Genomic DNA, 16621 nt, shown 5'->3' with positions numbered 1-16621 from the left:
TGCAGGAGTTATACGTAAAGTTAATTTGCCTGGTGGTCTCCTTCTCAGAGGGGAGAAGACACATGGTGCCATTAGCATAAGATTGGATGTTGTTCAGTGCTTAGATGGCTAGGTAGGGAGATTAGTGGAATTTTAGATATTAATTTTCAGTGCAAGTATAGGCCCACTGGAATACCTCTGTCTTGCAAGCCCCATGGAACTGTCCAAGGTCCCGCAGGGCTCTGATGTTACCAGGAAGAGCATGCCACCAGGTTGGGGCCATGGCAGAAAAAGCCCTGGCCCTGGTTGGGGTCAGTTTAATTTATTTACGGCCAGGGATCCTCAGTCACTAGATCTTAGTGTTCTTTGGTGAACATAGTGGGAGAAGTGGTACAAAGGTACCTATGGGTACAAAGGCCCCAGACTACTTAGGGCTTTGAAGGTTAGAACTAGAACCTTGAAGCTGATTTGGTCCTCAATCTGGAGCCAGTGTAGATGAGAGAGTACAGGTCATATGTGTGCTGTCTACTGGGTCCCAATGAGAACCTGTGCAGCTGCATTCTGGACCAGTTGAAGTTTCAGAAACAACTTCAAGAACAGCCTTTTGTAGAGAGAGTTACAGTAATCTAGCCTAGAAGTGATTGTTGCATGGATCACTGTAGCTATGCCAGATGCCATCATGTGATGCTAATTGCCATGCCTGGAGACGGTAGAATGCCTTACAAATGACATTTGTGATATGGGCCTCCATTGATAGGCAGATGGCCAAAATCACACCCAGACTGTTGATGGTTGCTGAAGATGTTAGTTGGACACTGTCAGTGGTCAGGAGTTGCAGCAACTCACCTGTAGCATACCAGCCCAGCCAGTGGACTTCCATCTTAGTTGGATTTAACTCCAGCCAACTCTGCTTGAGCCAACCCACTATGGTCTCCAGATGACTGGCCAAAGAATCTGATGCAGCTGGATGGCCATCCATCATGGCCATATGCAGTCTGGGCCTGGCATATCTGAGGGAATGCCTCTCTGAATAATACCCCCTGAAGAGCATTATTTTCTACCGGTTCTGGAGAACCAGCTTGGTGTAGTGGTTAGGAGTGCTGACTTCTAAATTGGCAAGCTGGATTTGATTCCGCGCTCTTCTACATGCAGCCAGCTGGGTGACCTTGGGCTCTCCACAGCACTGATAAAGCTGTTCCGACTGAGCAGTAATATCAGGACTCTCTCAGCCTCATCCACCTCAGAGGGTGTCTGGTGTGGGGAGAGGAAAGGGAAGGTAAGTCACTTTGAGATTCCTTTGAGTAGAGAAAAGTGGCATAAAAGAACCAACTCTTCTTCTTCTAATAGTTGGCCTGGCCTCAACCAGGGCCAGGGCCTTTTCAGTCCTGGCCCCCACCTGGTGGAATGAACTTCCAGAGGAGACACAGATTCTGTTAGAGCTAACTGAGTTCCGCAGGGCTTGCAAAATGGAGCTCTTCTGCTGAGCATTTGGTTGAGGCCAGACTATAAAGACCACCAGAAGCTCATCCCCTCTCTTGGAACACCTCAGAACATCTTGTGAATGGAAAATATCAACTGCTCTGCAATAGTTTTTAACTTATTTAAATTAACTTTATTGTGTATTGTTTATTGCTTGTTATTATTAAATTGTTGTACATTGCCCCATGACAATTGTGCTGAGAGGGGCAGTACCATAAATACAGTCAATCAATCAATAGGTGTAGCATTTGCATATTTTGACACTCCATCCCAAAACTCTGGACTGCCTGGGCAAGTTGGCACATATAGATGTTAAAGAGCATTGGGGAGAGAATGGCTCCTGTGGGACTCCATATACTAGGGCATGCTGCTGGGAAGTCCTGTCTCCTAGAATCAGCCTTTGTCCCCAACTTTGGAAGAAGAATTGCACCCATTTAAGGGCAGCACCCTGAATTGCCATGACAGCTAGGTGCTAGGCCAATAGTCCACATGACCATATATGGTCATATCACCCTTTTAACTCCCACTCATTCAGGAAACCCTTCCAGAGCCATCAAGAAATCCCAGTCTGAAAAAGCCTGACCTAACTAGACATTAAAGTTGGTGAAGGAAGGACTGGCTTCGGAACTGGCAGTGGATAAATCCAACGCATAATAATAATTCACACATTCCAGTTTCCTTGTTTATCCACTGGCTAGAGATCACCTCCATATTCTAGGAGCTATTTCCATCAGACTTGTTAGGAGGGGATATGCGTTCCACTTCCCTAACTCAGAATCTTTCTTCATCCTCTCACAGTCTGCTTTGCTCTCGCACTGTTAATTATTAACGGTCAACTCCCAACTCCTAACTGACAATCTCAACTGAAGAATTTCATTTGAAATTACACTCAATGTTCTTAGACCAGGTTACAGCATTAAGCATTTACTGTCCATCACAGAAGGGTTTAACTATCTTCCCAAACACATACATTGCCACTGTTACAATTATAATGTATGGGCTGCTTTAAGCCGTGAGGAAAAAAATATAGTCATATCGTATCTGACCTTTTTCCCTGCTGAGACTAAAAGCAAAAAGATCATTACCAGTTGGGAAAGCTGTGTGTCTGTGTGCAGCTAAATACATGCTGTTGAGATCCATCCATATCCATATAGTACATATATTTTGAGACTTTAATATACAAAAGAAGAGATATGGAAGTTCTTCCAACAGAAGAGCAAAGGGAAATACATTATCTTTAAATGTGCATCTTCCCACCCTGGTAAGAGATCTGAAATCTGTTTACACAGGCACACTCTTTGGGACAGTATTTTTGGAAAATAATGAGTGGGAAGAGGCAATTTTCAGCTGAACTAGATTTGACCTGTATTGAATTCAGGAGGAAGCAGAATTCAAAGCTGCAGTGGTGGAGGGAAAATGTTGGGGTGAGACGCTACTGCAACTTTGGATTCTGCTGCTTCCTCTTGGATAGCTTCTCTGGCATATTTACTCTAGACTACACATGCCACAGGAATCACTGGGCAATGTGTAGACATTTTCCCCTCCTTAACATCTTTATTGCTTCCTTATATACTTAAAACCTGTGCTGTTTTCTGGCAGTGGTGAGAACCAGATTTTCAGGGTGCTAAAAGAGATGAATGTATGCTGTTGAAAGAGGACTCAATTAGATTATTGTGCATGTCTCTATTGTAAGGGACACTTTTGATAGCAATGGAATATAAGATTCTTCTTCAAGTGCCAGTCATTCACTTTGACCTGGGTGTGAAGTAATGCTATGGAGTCACAAAACAAGCTCTTGATTAAGGGGTGTGCAACTTTCTCTAGATCTCGCTTTTAATTTCTTGGGTTTGATTCATAATGAAGTCTCCTTGTACCTCTGGCTGTACAGCATAGTTGCTACATCCTGTTGAGGGTGGGGGACTCCCCTGCCTCTAGTTCCCATTTCCTGATAGGATATATATTTTTTAAAACAACTGTTTGGTTGATGGCGTGATGTCCCTTACAGGGAAAACCCAGAAGGGATATCAGTCCGCTCTAGGAATTACTGAATAATGTGGTTTTACTATAGAGTGTCTGGAAATTCCTAGAGAACTTTTATGACGGTTCCTGGAGAGGGATGGTTTGGATCTACCTTGAAGACAGGTTTCAGAGTAAGGTGCTAAGGGATTGCTGCTTGTGCCCTTTGCCTCTGTCTTACGGAGTCCTGCAAGGTGCTGTGGTTGTGGTGTCAAAAGTTTGGTTGTGGTGCTGAAAAAATGGATCTCCCTCCCCAAGAAAATTCCTCTGTCACCTACCAAACTTGGGAGTCAGGTGGTGTAGTGGTTAAACAGCAGTGGATTGTAATCTAGAGAAATGGGTTTGATTCTCCTCTCCTCCACATGCAGGCAGCTGAGTGACCTTGGGCTAGTCACAGTTCTCTTAGAGCTCTTCTTGTAGAGCAGCTGTCTTGGAGCACTCTCAGCCCCACCTACATCACAGGATGTCTTTTGTGGTGAGAGGAAGGGAAAGGTGTTTATAAGCTACTTGGGGACTCTTTTGGGTAGTGAAAAACAGTATAAAAAACTAGTTCTTCTTCTTCTTCTTCTTCTTCTTCTTCTTCTTCTTCTTCTTCTTCTTCTACCAGCTAGTGAAGACTTTTCTGTTTCATTTGACATACCTCCAGTAACTCTAATTGGCCCTCCTCCCAGGTTCAGTTATATGTGTTGTGTGTTTATACATTTTATAATTGAATTGTATTATATATATGTGTATGTATATATATATATATATATATATATATATATATATATATATATATATATATATATATATATATATATATATATATATATATATATATATATATATATATATATATATATATATATATATATATATATATAGTGTATATATATGTTAGCAAATATTTTGTTTTAACAACTTAAATATTTTGCTGTTGAAATGTATTCATATTTTGAATTCTGCTACCTTGTGAAAAAGTGGTACAAACATGTTATAAATAAATGAATGAATAACTCTCCCTACCTCGCGGGAACCTCCATATCCAAGGGAGCATCAATATCATAACATAACACCCAAAATACATTTTAAAGTAACTTGCTTGCATCTCCTCCCAAATTCTAGTGAAAGGGCCACTCCTCTGATCTCCAAGAAGCCACTCCTCACCAGTTGTGCTATCATTGAACGATCAGGGCATGCAATTGTTCAATGATTGCACAACTGGTAAGGAATGGCTTCTTGGAGATCAGAGGAGTGGCCCTTTTACTAGAATTTAGGAGGAGATGCAAGCAAGTTACTTTAAAATGGGTATTTTGTGTGTTATGTTTCGTGTAACTCTCTGATTTTGGGTGCTAGGATGTGAAGGATGCTTTGCATATACTGCTATTGTGGAATTGTGAAACACCATGAGTTCTGTAAGGGATAAAGTGGTGTGTTTTTGGCAGACGATTTGTGGCAAACCTGTAGGGTTTTTGAGGCAAGAGATGAACAGAGGTGGTTTGCCATTGCATTTTTCTGCATAGCCTGTTATTACCTGCCCTGAGCCAACCAGGAAGGAGAGGCCGTAAAAATAAAGTCGTTTTTGTTGTTGTTGTGGTTGTTGAGACTTGGTGGTCTTCTATCCAAATACTTGAGCTGACTTTGCTTAGCTTCCCAGATCATGCTAGGCTGGCCTACCCAGGTAAGGGCAAAAGTGTGGTATACAAATTTTCAAATAAGTAAATGCAGTTATACTGAGAACTTGATTTCTTTTCCCCGTAATTTTCGATTTTCACATGAGAAAAATATTGTAAGTAGAAGAAATAAGTGAGAAATTAATATGATTTTAAATAATTGTGTCGTTTACACAAACCATTAAATCTGGCATTTTAATTGTAAAAGTGAGCCCTTTATAAGACCAGTTAGTGAAGGACAGCCTGACCTTTCTTGTAAATGCCTGTTGTTACTTTAAAGGTTTTATAAGTCTTTACAACTTCTGTGTTTACACAGAACCCCCCATGGGAATCTTCTGTTTCTAGTTCATTCTCACCTCATTCAGCTGACTCAGGATTGAATCACACATGTCTGGCTGTCTGAAAAATCAATCCTTTTATCAGTATTGGATTTTTTAGTGGTTCATTTACACATCCTTAAATTTAGTTTCATTAAATCTGCAAATATTTAGAAGTTCCTCTCCCAACTTATTGCTACTTAATCTTATCAAAGAAATTGAGGCAAATATCAGATGTATAGTACTATAATACTATTGCCAGGTTGCAATGTCACTCCTGGTCACTGGCAGGGTATGGCGGTGAGATTACTGGGAGCAGGGAGTTCTGGCTGACAATTCTGCAATGTGAATTCCGACATGACCCAGAAGAGATGTAGTCATGTCGGGATGATGCTCTAGTTTGGGGGCGAAAACTCTATGGTAAAATTATCTCATACCAGAGTGTTTCTCTGACATACCTACAACACTTCTGGGACATACTGAAGTCACATGCACATGGCTAAAATGTCAGGTATCCCCCCCTTTTTTGGGGGGGAGATAATAATATTAAAATATCATTATCTGCCTTAGTCACTCCCTGTATTTCTTTCTCAATCTCAGGATCAGCCACAAGGATTTGATAAGGTGAGCAATAGTATATCTCACACTTTTAATTAAGCATTAGGGCCCAGTATTTCCACCCATATTGCTTTTGTTGGGGGCGTTAATTCTCTTGGTGTTTTCTAAATTATTTGATTCTATGCTCTCTTTGATGTGCAGCACAACAACTCTCCCTACCTGACCCTCCCTGTCCTGCCTATAGAGCTTATACCCAGGAATGACCGTATCCCATATATTCTCTCCATTCCACCATGTTTCTGAGATACCTAATCTATATAAATTGTCATTGAACACCAAGCACTCCAGCTCTCCCAATTTAGCTTGGAGACTTCTAGCGTTGACATTATTTGTTTTCCTCTCCAGTAACCCTCACCTTAGGTCCCTTCTAAGTGATCCCATCCCTCCTCCTCACCCTCCGATCTTGAGACTATTACTCTCCACAGAATAAAAGAGCTGTCAGCACATGATTGGGACTGTTCTGGCAAGTCCCTGAGGGTCTCTGCCCCCCAAACCTCTCTCTCTGCCTCAGCTTCTCCAGTTCCACAAGCTTAACTTCAGGGGAATGAACCTGCTCTCTGAGAGCCATGAGCTCCATGCAGACAGTACACACTCACAATTTCCATCCAGTTTGTGTAGTATTGTCTGAAAGATGCTGGATGACCTCTGCTGCCTTTCTACCTTCATAGCTGGTTAGTAGTTTAAAGCTATCCAGAGAGATGCAGGGTCCTCAGGCCTGATCCCCCAGCTAAGAGCAATAGGCCAAGAGCCCTTTGGGTGTCATGGCTTTGCCTAGGAAGAGCCTTACAGTTCAAAGGCCTACAGCCTCCCATAACCAATAGCAAAGGGTGGGTCCTATAGTCAATAAGCAGCAGACCAGAGAAAAGACCCAAACAGACCCAGACAAAAACACCACTCTCCACCAGCAGGCTATAAGCACCCACTCATTCTCACACTCTTTCCCCTCACAAAGCAACCTCTGTTGATGTTCCCTAGTAGTTTAGCAGTTTTGGAAAGACAAAAAAACAAAAACATACTCACCTTCCCAGCAGCCTTCTCCTGAGTTCTTTCTCCCAGCCCAGTTTCCTAAGAGGATCCTTGTGCAGTACAATCCTAAGCACATTTACTCCTTAGTAAAGCCTGTGTGGTCCAGTGGAACTACTCCATAGAAGCTAAAATTGCTAAACTGAGGCTTAGTTTGGTCATATTATGAGAAATCACTGGAAAAGACAATAAAACTAGGAAAAGTTCAAAGCAACAGTGAAAGAAGACGACCCAGTATGAGGTGAATGGACTCAATCAGGTAAGTCACAGCCTTCAGTTTGCAAGACCTGAGTATGGCTCCTAACAATAGGTCATTTTTGAGAATGTTAATTCATACTTTCAGCATAGGTTATAAACAACTAGATGACACTTAATGCACACACATAAAATCACTATGGTGAGGACAAGGGAAAACGCAGAACACAGCACAGTTAGAGCAAAAAAATGTACTGTAAACCTCAAGACATCTTAGCTTTAGCAAACCTTGATGGAGTGCTTTTCCATAGCTACACACTGCCAAGCTGACCAGGTGGCCATCAGTAACCCCTTTGTATATGCAAAAGATCCCAGACCAGGCGACTCCAGTAGTACATTGATCCTGGCTGAAGGAACCATTTTGAGCTACACCCATTCTGTTTGAGATGATCCTGGGACAAAACAGGCTTTGTAAGTGAACTTTGGGTAGGATTAAGACCCTTGAGGGTTTTTCTACGTGGGGATTTTAGTGATATTGAAGAAGCTACACTGTGATGTTAAAAACATCTCTTATACAGATAAGTCTGTGGGGAGTTCCAGAAAAATATTTTGGGAGCAAAGAATGCCACAGCTGTTGCATACCACCCAACCGCTTGCAGCATTTCAGAAGTAATTGGCTTCTGTACAATGAAATGTTTACATCCAGGGTGAATCTAAGTTTTCAGTGGGCCAAACTTTCGAGCTGGATTATAACATTTAAAGGAAAAGAAATTTCCCTCAAAATTATTATTCAAACTTGGAGCAAATGCTTGTTGTCACTATAATATCTCTACATCTAAAAGTGGTCTGGAAGGGAAGGGGCTTTTAACTTAAAAGAGCCACCCTCTCTGCCAGCTGAAGCATACTATTTAAAGTAACATGATGCTTAAAAAAACACTCCTCTGCTTCTATTTAAAAACCAAAAGTAATTTAAACCCTCTGACTTGAAAATCTGTACACAAAAATTTTTAAAATTATTTTTAAATAAAATGTGTATGCTTTTCTTTTGCTTCATGGTGGGCTTCTGCACCCTATTTTGCACACATTAAAAAAACTAAATAGAATTGGTTGAATATTAATGTAACCAAATGCAAATGAGCTGTTTTGGCAACAGTGGTGGTCCCCTCGCCTTGGATACATGCATGGGGCATTTTCTCTGAATATACCAGAACTGGCAACATCATAGTTGATGGGGGTAAATATTCTGAAGTGCTTCTTAACTCTGTAATATAAATTAGGATAGCAGTGTAGTTTCATTAAAATTTTCAAAGTCTAAAGGGATAATATATTTTTGATATTAGCTATGAGGACTCTTTAAAAATTGTGTGTGGGGAAAATAGAATTTCTCCAAGGACAGTCATTCATAAAAAAAACTAGGTAATGTCCCTTAATAAATGCTTTTTGTTTGACTGGCAATTGCATTTTTACTATTATTAGGCATGCTACTAAAAGGGCATAATTTGCTCCTATTTGTATGATAATGGTTTTCAGAATGATTCCACCTATGTGATCTCCATACCATTTTTTCCAATTCCATCCTTTATTTATGATCCAGAGATCAAACATCATCATAACAAACGAGTCTGCATCTAGTACAAACAATATCTTTACACCGCCCGTGGCGCCGCGGGCGCCACGGACTAAATAAAACAGTAAGCCCTTGGAAGGCGGGCTGTGTCCGGGATGAGGAAGGGTGCCGATTGGCCCCTTCCTCATGACAGACTATCGGAGGGACCAATCGGCAGGCGCGAAGCGCCTGCCGATTGGTCCCTCCGATTCCTTGCCGGAGCAACTGCGAGCCGCGCGTAGCGCAGCTCGCAGTTGCTCCAACCCAGCCGGCCTCTAAGAACCTCTAAGCCAGTGGTCCCCAACCTTTATTAGGCTGGGGACCGGCAAGGCATCGGGCCACGCCTGTGGGGGCCGCCCCCGCGGGGGCCGCGCCCACGCATCGGGCCGCGCCCGCGAGCCACGCCCGCGGATCGGGCCGCGCCCGCCGGCCGCGCCCGCGGATCGGGCCGCGCCCGCCGGCCGCGCCCGCGGATCGGGCCGCGCCCACCGGCCGCGCCCGCGGGCCGCGCCCGCGGGCCGCGCCCGCGGATCGGGCCGCGCCCGCCGGCCGCGCCCGCGGATCGGGCCGCACCCGCCGCCCGCGCCCGCCGCCGCCCAGGGAGCCCCCGGCCTCTAAAAACGCATTGCCGGCACACGAAGATGGCCGCCGGCAAGAAGACCGCGCCAGGGAGCCGCCCGCCGAAGGAGCTGCCCGCCGAGAAGAAGCCACCCAAGGAGCTGCCCGCCTCTCACCGGTAAGCTACCTTTCCTCACCCTGCCCTCGCCAGTCCCTCGCTCTCCACCCCCCTGCTAGGGCCCATTGTATTTGGAATACAATGGGCTCTTTTACTAGTATAGGTATAAACTTGTTAGATGTTGATGGATTCAGTTATCCAATTCCTTATGAATAAAACATTAGCACATAATTTAGCCACTTTGATAGAGGTATCATTTGACTTGTCTTCAAGGAAGAGGGATGTGTAAAATGTGTCTAATCTGCCTGGGAACTAGGGATGCCAGTCCCCAGGTGGGAGTTGGGGATTCCCTGGTTTTACAGCTCATCTCCAAGTGACAGAAATCAGTCCCCCTGGAGAAAATGGCTGCATTGGACGGTGGACTCCATAGCATTACACTCCAATGAGGTCCCTCCCACCCCAAATCCCACTTATTCCAAGCTCCACCCGCAAAGTCTCCAGGTATTTCCCAACCCAGAGCTGGCAATCTTACTGGGAATTTAGACAGGATAGATGTTTGGTGTATGGAGAACATATCCTTGTAGAGTTTACAATGTAATAACATCTGGTCAACCATTTCAGATGTGCCAGATTGGCATGGGAATGTGGAAAAGTAATGTGGAATGTGTAGGTACCCCCCTTTCTAGAAACTCTGAGGGCAACCATTAAGCCTGGCCAAAAGGAAGCCTTTGGGAATTTGGGAAATTCTATGGTATACAGTTTGCTGGCACAAAGTTTCAGATATAGTTCCCCACCCCTGGATAGAGGGATGCCTGAACTATTTCAGATTGCAGAGATATATCCCAAATTCATTGTTTTATTATTTCTTTGGCTCCTGAGTACCTAAGGTGGCTGAGGGAGAAAAGCTGAACAGTTTATTCTCATCAGGACCACCCAACCTGAGTGGCATGTATCTAGAAGGATTAAGAGGACTAATCCTGATGTTTTCAAGTTTATCTTAATCCAAAGGCATATTGCCAGAGACCAGCTATGTGCTTGTAGTGATACTTGCCCTGATTCTATTCTAAGGATTGTGTTTGGTGCAGAGTGAGGGACACCAAATGTAATCCTTAGGAATCTGAACTGTGTGGTTTGTAAGAGGCAGATATCACAAATTTGTGAGCTGTACAAAAGTTTGGATAGTACTTTGGCTTGAAAAACATTAATGGTGTAGAGCTGGGGTGGCCAAACACTGACTCTCCATCTGTCCATAAACTACAATTACCATGAGCCCTGGCCAGTACCATGCTGGTGGGCTCATGGTAATTGTAGTCCAGGGACATCTGGAGAACAACAGTTTGGCCACCCTTGTTGTAGGGAATGTGTGAGCCTCCCTTCAAAAAGAAAAATCTCAGAGTATCTGATGCCATTTTTTGGACACTCTCTGTGGTCTGAGTAACTGGGCTTTCCATGAGTCTGTGGATTGAAACACTTCTAGATATTTAAAGACTTTTACCTGTTCTGTCTCATTGCCATCAATCTGCCATTTGTGTTTAATGTGTTTCCTAGAGAAAACTAGGATTTTAATCTATGCACCTGTGAATCAAGTTCTCCTGACACCATCCAACATATCCTACTGGATTGTCCCTTGTTCACTGAACAGAGAAGGCATATCATACCTCTCATACCAAAATGGAGAAACCATTCAAGAGACCTGATTTGCCAATTTTTACTGAGTGATAAGGATGCCGACGTCACTTTTATTACGGCTGAATTTCTGTCCTCAGTTTTTAAATTCAAACTGTCTGACGTATCCTGACTAACTTTGTTTATCCTACTTATCTGCTTTATGCCAATAAAGGTATTGTATTGAAAAAAAAATCTTTTGAATATTTATTATGAATTGTTCCTCCTTACAGTATATTGTAAGAGCCTCAAGGGCTCTTCTGCCTCAGAGTGAAACGAGATGGCTGTATAATCTACATATAGTAAGGCAGGTCTATTTGCCAACCTTGGTGAATGGAATTCTGGATTGGTCAGTACTTGAACCACTGAATTAAAATATAAATTAAATAGTGAAGGGGGGAGGCAAAATTCAGCCCTTTTTAACAGGAATCCTGTATGAGAGGTGACCTTGCTGATTGGTTCTTACTGCTAGAAGTTATTCTCTTACAGCATACTAATCAGGGAGAGTTGTCTACCATCAATTAATGAGGCCTCTAGTTTAGCCCATAATTTGTCTTTGGCAGTGCTGTCACATATAGCTTGCTCATTAGGTTGAGGCAAACTAATTGGGTGGTAATTGGATGGATTAAATTAGTCTCCTTTTTTGTGTATTAGTATACACAAACCCCAGTCATGATGCTATCTGGTGGTATCATGTTAATGCGCTGGGGCTTTCCATATCTTACGTACTCTTAGCTTCAGTTGTTCTGACTGGGGCCAGGTAGGTAGGTGGGCTTCTGGAGCTGACATCATACCAGACCATAGTGTTTGAATCATAAAGTGCTTGAAAATATGTCTTTCAAATGGTTTCAAGAACTGGGAGCTTCTGCCTGAAATTGGTATGAAACAATATGCCAAAAGAGGCAAGATTCGTTAGGTCTGGCTACCTGAATAAATCTGATGCCAGAGTACATTTTGGACAACACTCTCCTTTGATTTAATTAATGTTTTGTATCATCTCTGTTGGACTTGTGGGGAATAGATTCTGGTATTCCTCCACCTATAATGGCTGAGCTGAGAGATTAGTTGGTTCTTGGCTGTAATGCACTGCTAACTGAACCAAGGTTTTGGTCAATCAGGTTAAGAGGGGGTGCTATGTCAATTTTTGATAGTCATTTTCTCTTGATTAGCCTCATGATAGAGATTGGGCCTACTTACATTTTAATTAAATATCTTTAATTAAATGTCTTAATATTAGAAATGTTTATCCAGCTCTATATATTTTTTTTCTGCATGCTGAAACCAGCAAATTAGATCTCAGCTGAAAAAATTCCCCTCCTGCATTTATTAAGATTTTGTATGGTAATTTGGGCATTGTTTCCATCCTGACTTCTTGTTGTTATCTTCTTTTTGAAGACATCGGTTGTATTTGTTCTACTTCAGATGTCATCAGCCTGGGGAGAGGGTACACCAATTCTGTGCAGAACTGGAGGTGATAACTGGTACCTATTCAAAGAAATATAGTTTATTATGGGTCTGGATTTGCAACTACCTTTGCTGGAAAAGTTGACATCTGGAACTACATTGAATATTTTAATAAAAGAGCATAACAAAATGGGGGGAAGTGTTCAATTTGAAGTACTCAAGGCATATATGCTTGGAATTTCATCAGAAAGAAGATAACGATGAGAAGTCAAGATAGAAACGATGTCCAATTTACCATACAGAATCTAAATAAATGCAAGAGGGGGATTTTCTTCAGAATTGACAGGATGTGATTAGTATCCCATGTGGAAAATTTTTCAAGACACATGTACTCATAAATTATGGAATAAGAGATCCTATTACAAGCTCCATCTGTGTCTCTCAAAATAGCAATAAGAAGATAATTATATTAGCAGCCTTTCTTGTTTTATTTCTTACTGTATGATTGACACAGAAGATTAGCTGGTTTTGTTCCAGTTAAGGAATAAGACAGGTTCCTTTTAATCATTGTTACAATGATATTTTGAACAGTCTCATTAAATCTCAGGTATTGATTTATATGACCAGTATAATATTGCTCTTCAGAGCAGGTACTTTCTTCAAAAGACATTATTCTTCATATTTTTCAGTATGTATTTGCTTTTTGAATCTCTACCCATTAAAAAGCAGCTAGAATGAGCTCTGCCTTATCATTTTAACTCCCAAGGGTTTAAATATCACACAAATAGGGTGCCAGTTCATGATTTTAATAATCAGGTAGGTTCAGAGATCATGGGAAGAGAAGTGACCGTTATGTTCCAGCTTTTCCTACTTAGAGGTACCAATTTACCTATCACTTCTCCCCCCCCCCTTTTGGAAATATCTAGTCATACAAGAAAGCTGAAGACCCAGTGTGGGGTAATGGTTAGAATGTTGGACAAGGATCTGGGAGTCCCAGTTTCAAATCCACACTCTGCCATGGCAGCGTGCCAGTTGACCTTAGGCCAGTCACATACTTTCAGCCTGACCTACTTCACAAGGTTGTTGTGAGGATAAAATGGAGGAGAGGAGAATGATGTGATAAGGTGTTTGTTTTGGGGAGAGGAAGGGAAAGGTGTTTTCAAGCCGCTTTGGGATTCCTTTGGGAAGTGAAAAGTGGGATATCCAAACCAGCTCTTATGGTTTGGTGTAGTGGTTAGCCAGTTTGGACTTCTAATCTGGCATGCCGGGTTTGATTCTGCGCTCCCCCACATGCAACCAGCTGGGTGACCTTGGGCTCGCTACGGCACTGATAAAACTGTTCTGACCGAGCAGTGATATCAGCACTCTCTAGCCTCACCCACCCCACAGGGTGTTTGTTGAAGGGAGAGGAATGGGAAGGCGACTGTAAGCCGCTTTGAGCCTCCTTCGGGTAGGGAAAAGCGGCATATAAGAACCAACTCTTCTTCTTCCTCTTCTTCTTCTTCTTCTTCTTCTTCTTCTTCTCCAGTGGTGCCTCCAGTCATTTGCTTTGAGCCTCACCCACTTTCTGAGAGACAAATATTATCAGCAAGAAATGTAAATTACTTTCATCCCTGGGGTTTCCTTAGTTGAAGCTGCTTAGTTGCACCTATTGCCATTGTTCAGGGTTAAGGCCTCTTCCCAGTGTCGGTAGAAGTGCAGAATCTGCCCTCTGAGCAGATGAGAACACTTACACAAGAACTCTAGTTTCCAGTCCTGTGATTGTGCCCTAACTATTGGCTTTCTTTGAAATGTATTCCTCATGTCTGTGGATTCTGCCCCCATGTCTATGCTGTGTGTTTCAGACCTGGAGAGGAGTGCTTACCTCTTCATATGCTTTTATTCATGTGCCTCTGAAGATTATGGAATCTATCCATCATCAGGCTGGAACTGGAGACCACAAGTCTAGAATCCTGACCACTCATCAAAGGTTTTGTGAGGTTCCTGGTGTCAGGATTCTATAAACGATGGCCAGCTTTGCATAGCACAGCAGCACAAGGGAACAAAGGCAGGCAGTATTTGGGGAATTAGTGCTACTGGTTGGTTGTGCTTGGAAAGAAGGCCTGGTTTGTCTGGGATAGTGTTTTTTCTAGTAGCCTGTCTAGTTGCTCTGGGTCCAAATAAACCTTTGCCAGTTCACATTCCTCCTCCTAGGATTTGGTGGTGTTCAGTTACTTTTATGAAAAAGATATGCAGGTTTCTCTAGTGCTCTTCTCCCCGAAAAGCAAAAAGACAGTTTAAAAAAAACCAAACTGATAGCCATGGAACAAACATTTAAGCAGGAGTTGATCCTGCTGTCACTTTTGTTTAGGAAACTTTTTCTTTCAGGATGGAGAAAGTAATTGGCCAGAACACCAGTCCCTAACTAAGCTTGTTAAAGCTTCTGCTTACATTGGGGGGAGGCAGTTGAAAGGTGACAGTTCCGTGTTTATTCCGACATGGGCACTTAGCTTCATATTGACAGCTGCTTTGCAATTAGCAGATGCATCTGTGAAGGCAAATCTGACTTTCTAATTGTCTGTGGTTATTTACAGTGAATGTTTAGTGCTTTTGCTTTCATAGGCTTGAGAAGAATAGTCTGTCAATAGTCAATAGTCTTGCTTTAGGATGCTTTGGGCTGAATCTGTGTTGAGCAGGGGGTTGGACTAGATGGCCTTTATGGACCCTGCCAACTCTATGATTCTGTAATTCTGTCTACACACAGTAACTTTTTAATGTTGTTTTGTTATATTTTTGCCAGTTTCTCTTTTCAAGGTGGTGAAGATGCAGTGGAGTATGTGGGCAGAAAAGCAGGTGCAGGTTATGGCTGCCAGGTCCTCCTGGAGACTGGCAGGGTATTGGGGCTAAGGTTGCCTGATCCAGCTGGGGAAAGCCCTGGAGATATGGAGATGAGGAGGACAAGGATGTGAGTGGGATATAATGCCACATTGTCCATCCTCTAAAGCGCCATTTTCTCCAGGAGAACTGATCTCTGCAATCTGGAAATGAGCTGTAATTCTGGAGAATTTCCAGGTCCCACCTGGAGGTTGGCATACATTTTGCAGTGGCTTTAATTTTTATGTGCTGATAAAGTTGAACTAGAAGAAAAAGAGTTGGTTTTTATACCCTGCTTTTCACTACCCGAAGGAGTCTCGAAGCAACTTACAATTGTCTTCCCTTCCCCTCTCCACAACAGACACTTTTATACCATTTGGCTGCATGTGGAGGAGTGGGGAATCAAACCCAGCTCTCTAGATTAGAAGCTGCCGCTCTTGGCCAATACACCACTACACCAATCTAGCCCCTAGAAGTGATAGTAATAGCAACTCTGATTTTCATCTAGCATGCTTGGACCTTGTTAGATGTGAAGACTCACAGGGGAAGAGAAATCTCATTTTTGCTTTCCTCATGTTCTTGCAGTGACTGCACCTCTCCTTTTCTTTTGGCACCAGCTCAGGTCACTCTACCTGCCCCATCATCTCTCTGTTACTCTCATGAGTTCTGGCCCTGACTTTGCATCTCTTCCCCTCCCAGCTCGCTCAGCTCTAGCTACTCCCATTTTCAGCTTGTCCCCTTACCTCCTGCCTGCTGGTGATACAGTATGAAGCTCCATTTTGCATTTTGGTGATGACCAAAATACAGCCTAAATTCTGGAATTTCTTTGAGTGACACGTGTACATGTACTGACATTGTTATTAACTATTGGGAGTACCCCAAATTAGGTTCTTAAAAATAAGGTTTTTCTTCTACAGTATAGAGTGGGGAGGTTTTCAGAACACTACATCATAGCTGTGGTTGGCCTCATTGTGCTGGTTTGCCCATGTACACGTAGTCAACTCTCAGTTACTATATACAGGGATCTTTTTACACATTAATTAAATGCCAAAGTTCCTTGAGTTTTACTCAGATATCGGTTACATGACCTCAGAGAGATATCAAAAAGGTGATTCAATGAACAATTTCATCTGTA

General features: G+C 42.7%; 1 protein-coding gene across 3 annotated transcripts in view; it reads left to right on the top strand.

Moving 5' to 3' along the window:
• The window catches only part of SH3PXD2A (SH3 and PX domains 2A), a 284459-nt gene that overhangs the window by 101224 nt on the left and 166614 nt on the right, over window positions 1-16621 (top strand). The gene's annotated exons all lie outside the window — the stretch shown is intronic.

Source organism: Paroedura picta, chromosome 8 (assembly GCF_049243985.1).
Source record: "Paroedura picta isolate Pp20150507F chromosome 8, Ppicta_v3.0, whole genome shotgun sequence".
In the NCBI taxonomy this organism is placed as follows: domain Eukaryota; kingdom Metazoa; phylum Chordata; class Lepidosauria; order Squamata; family Gekkonidae; genus Paroedura; species Paroedura picta.
This window is presented reverse-complemented; position numbering and strand designations above follow the sequence as displayed.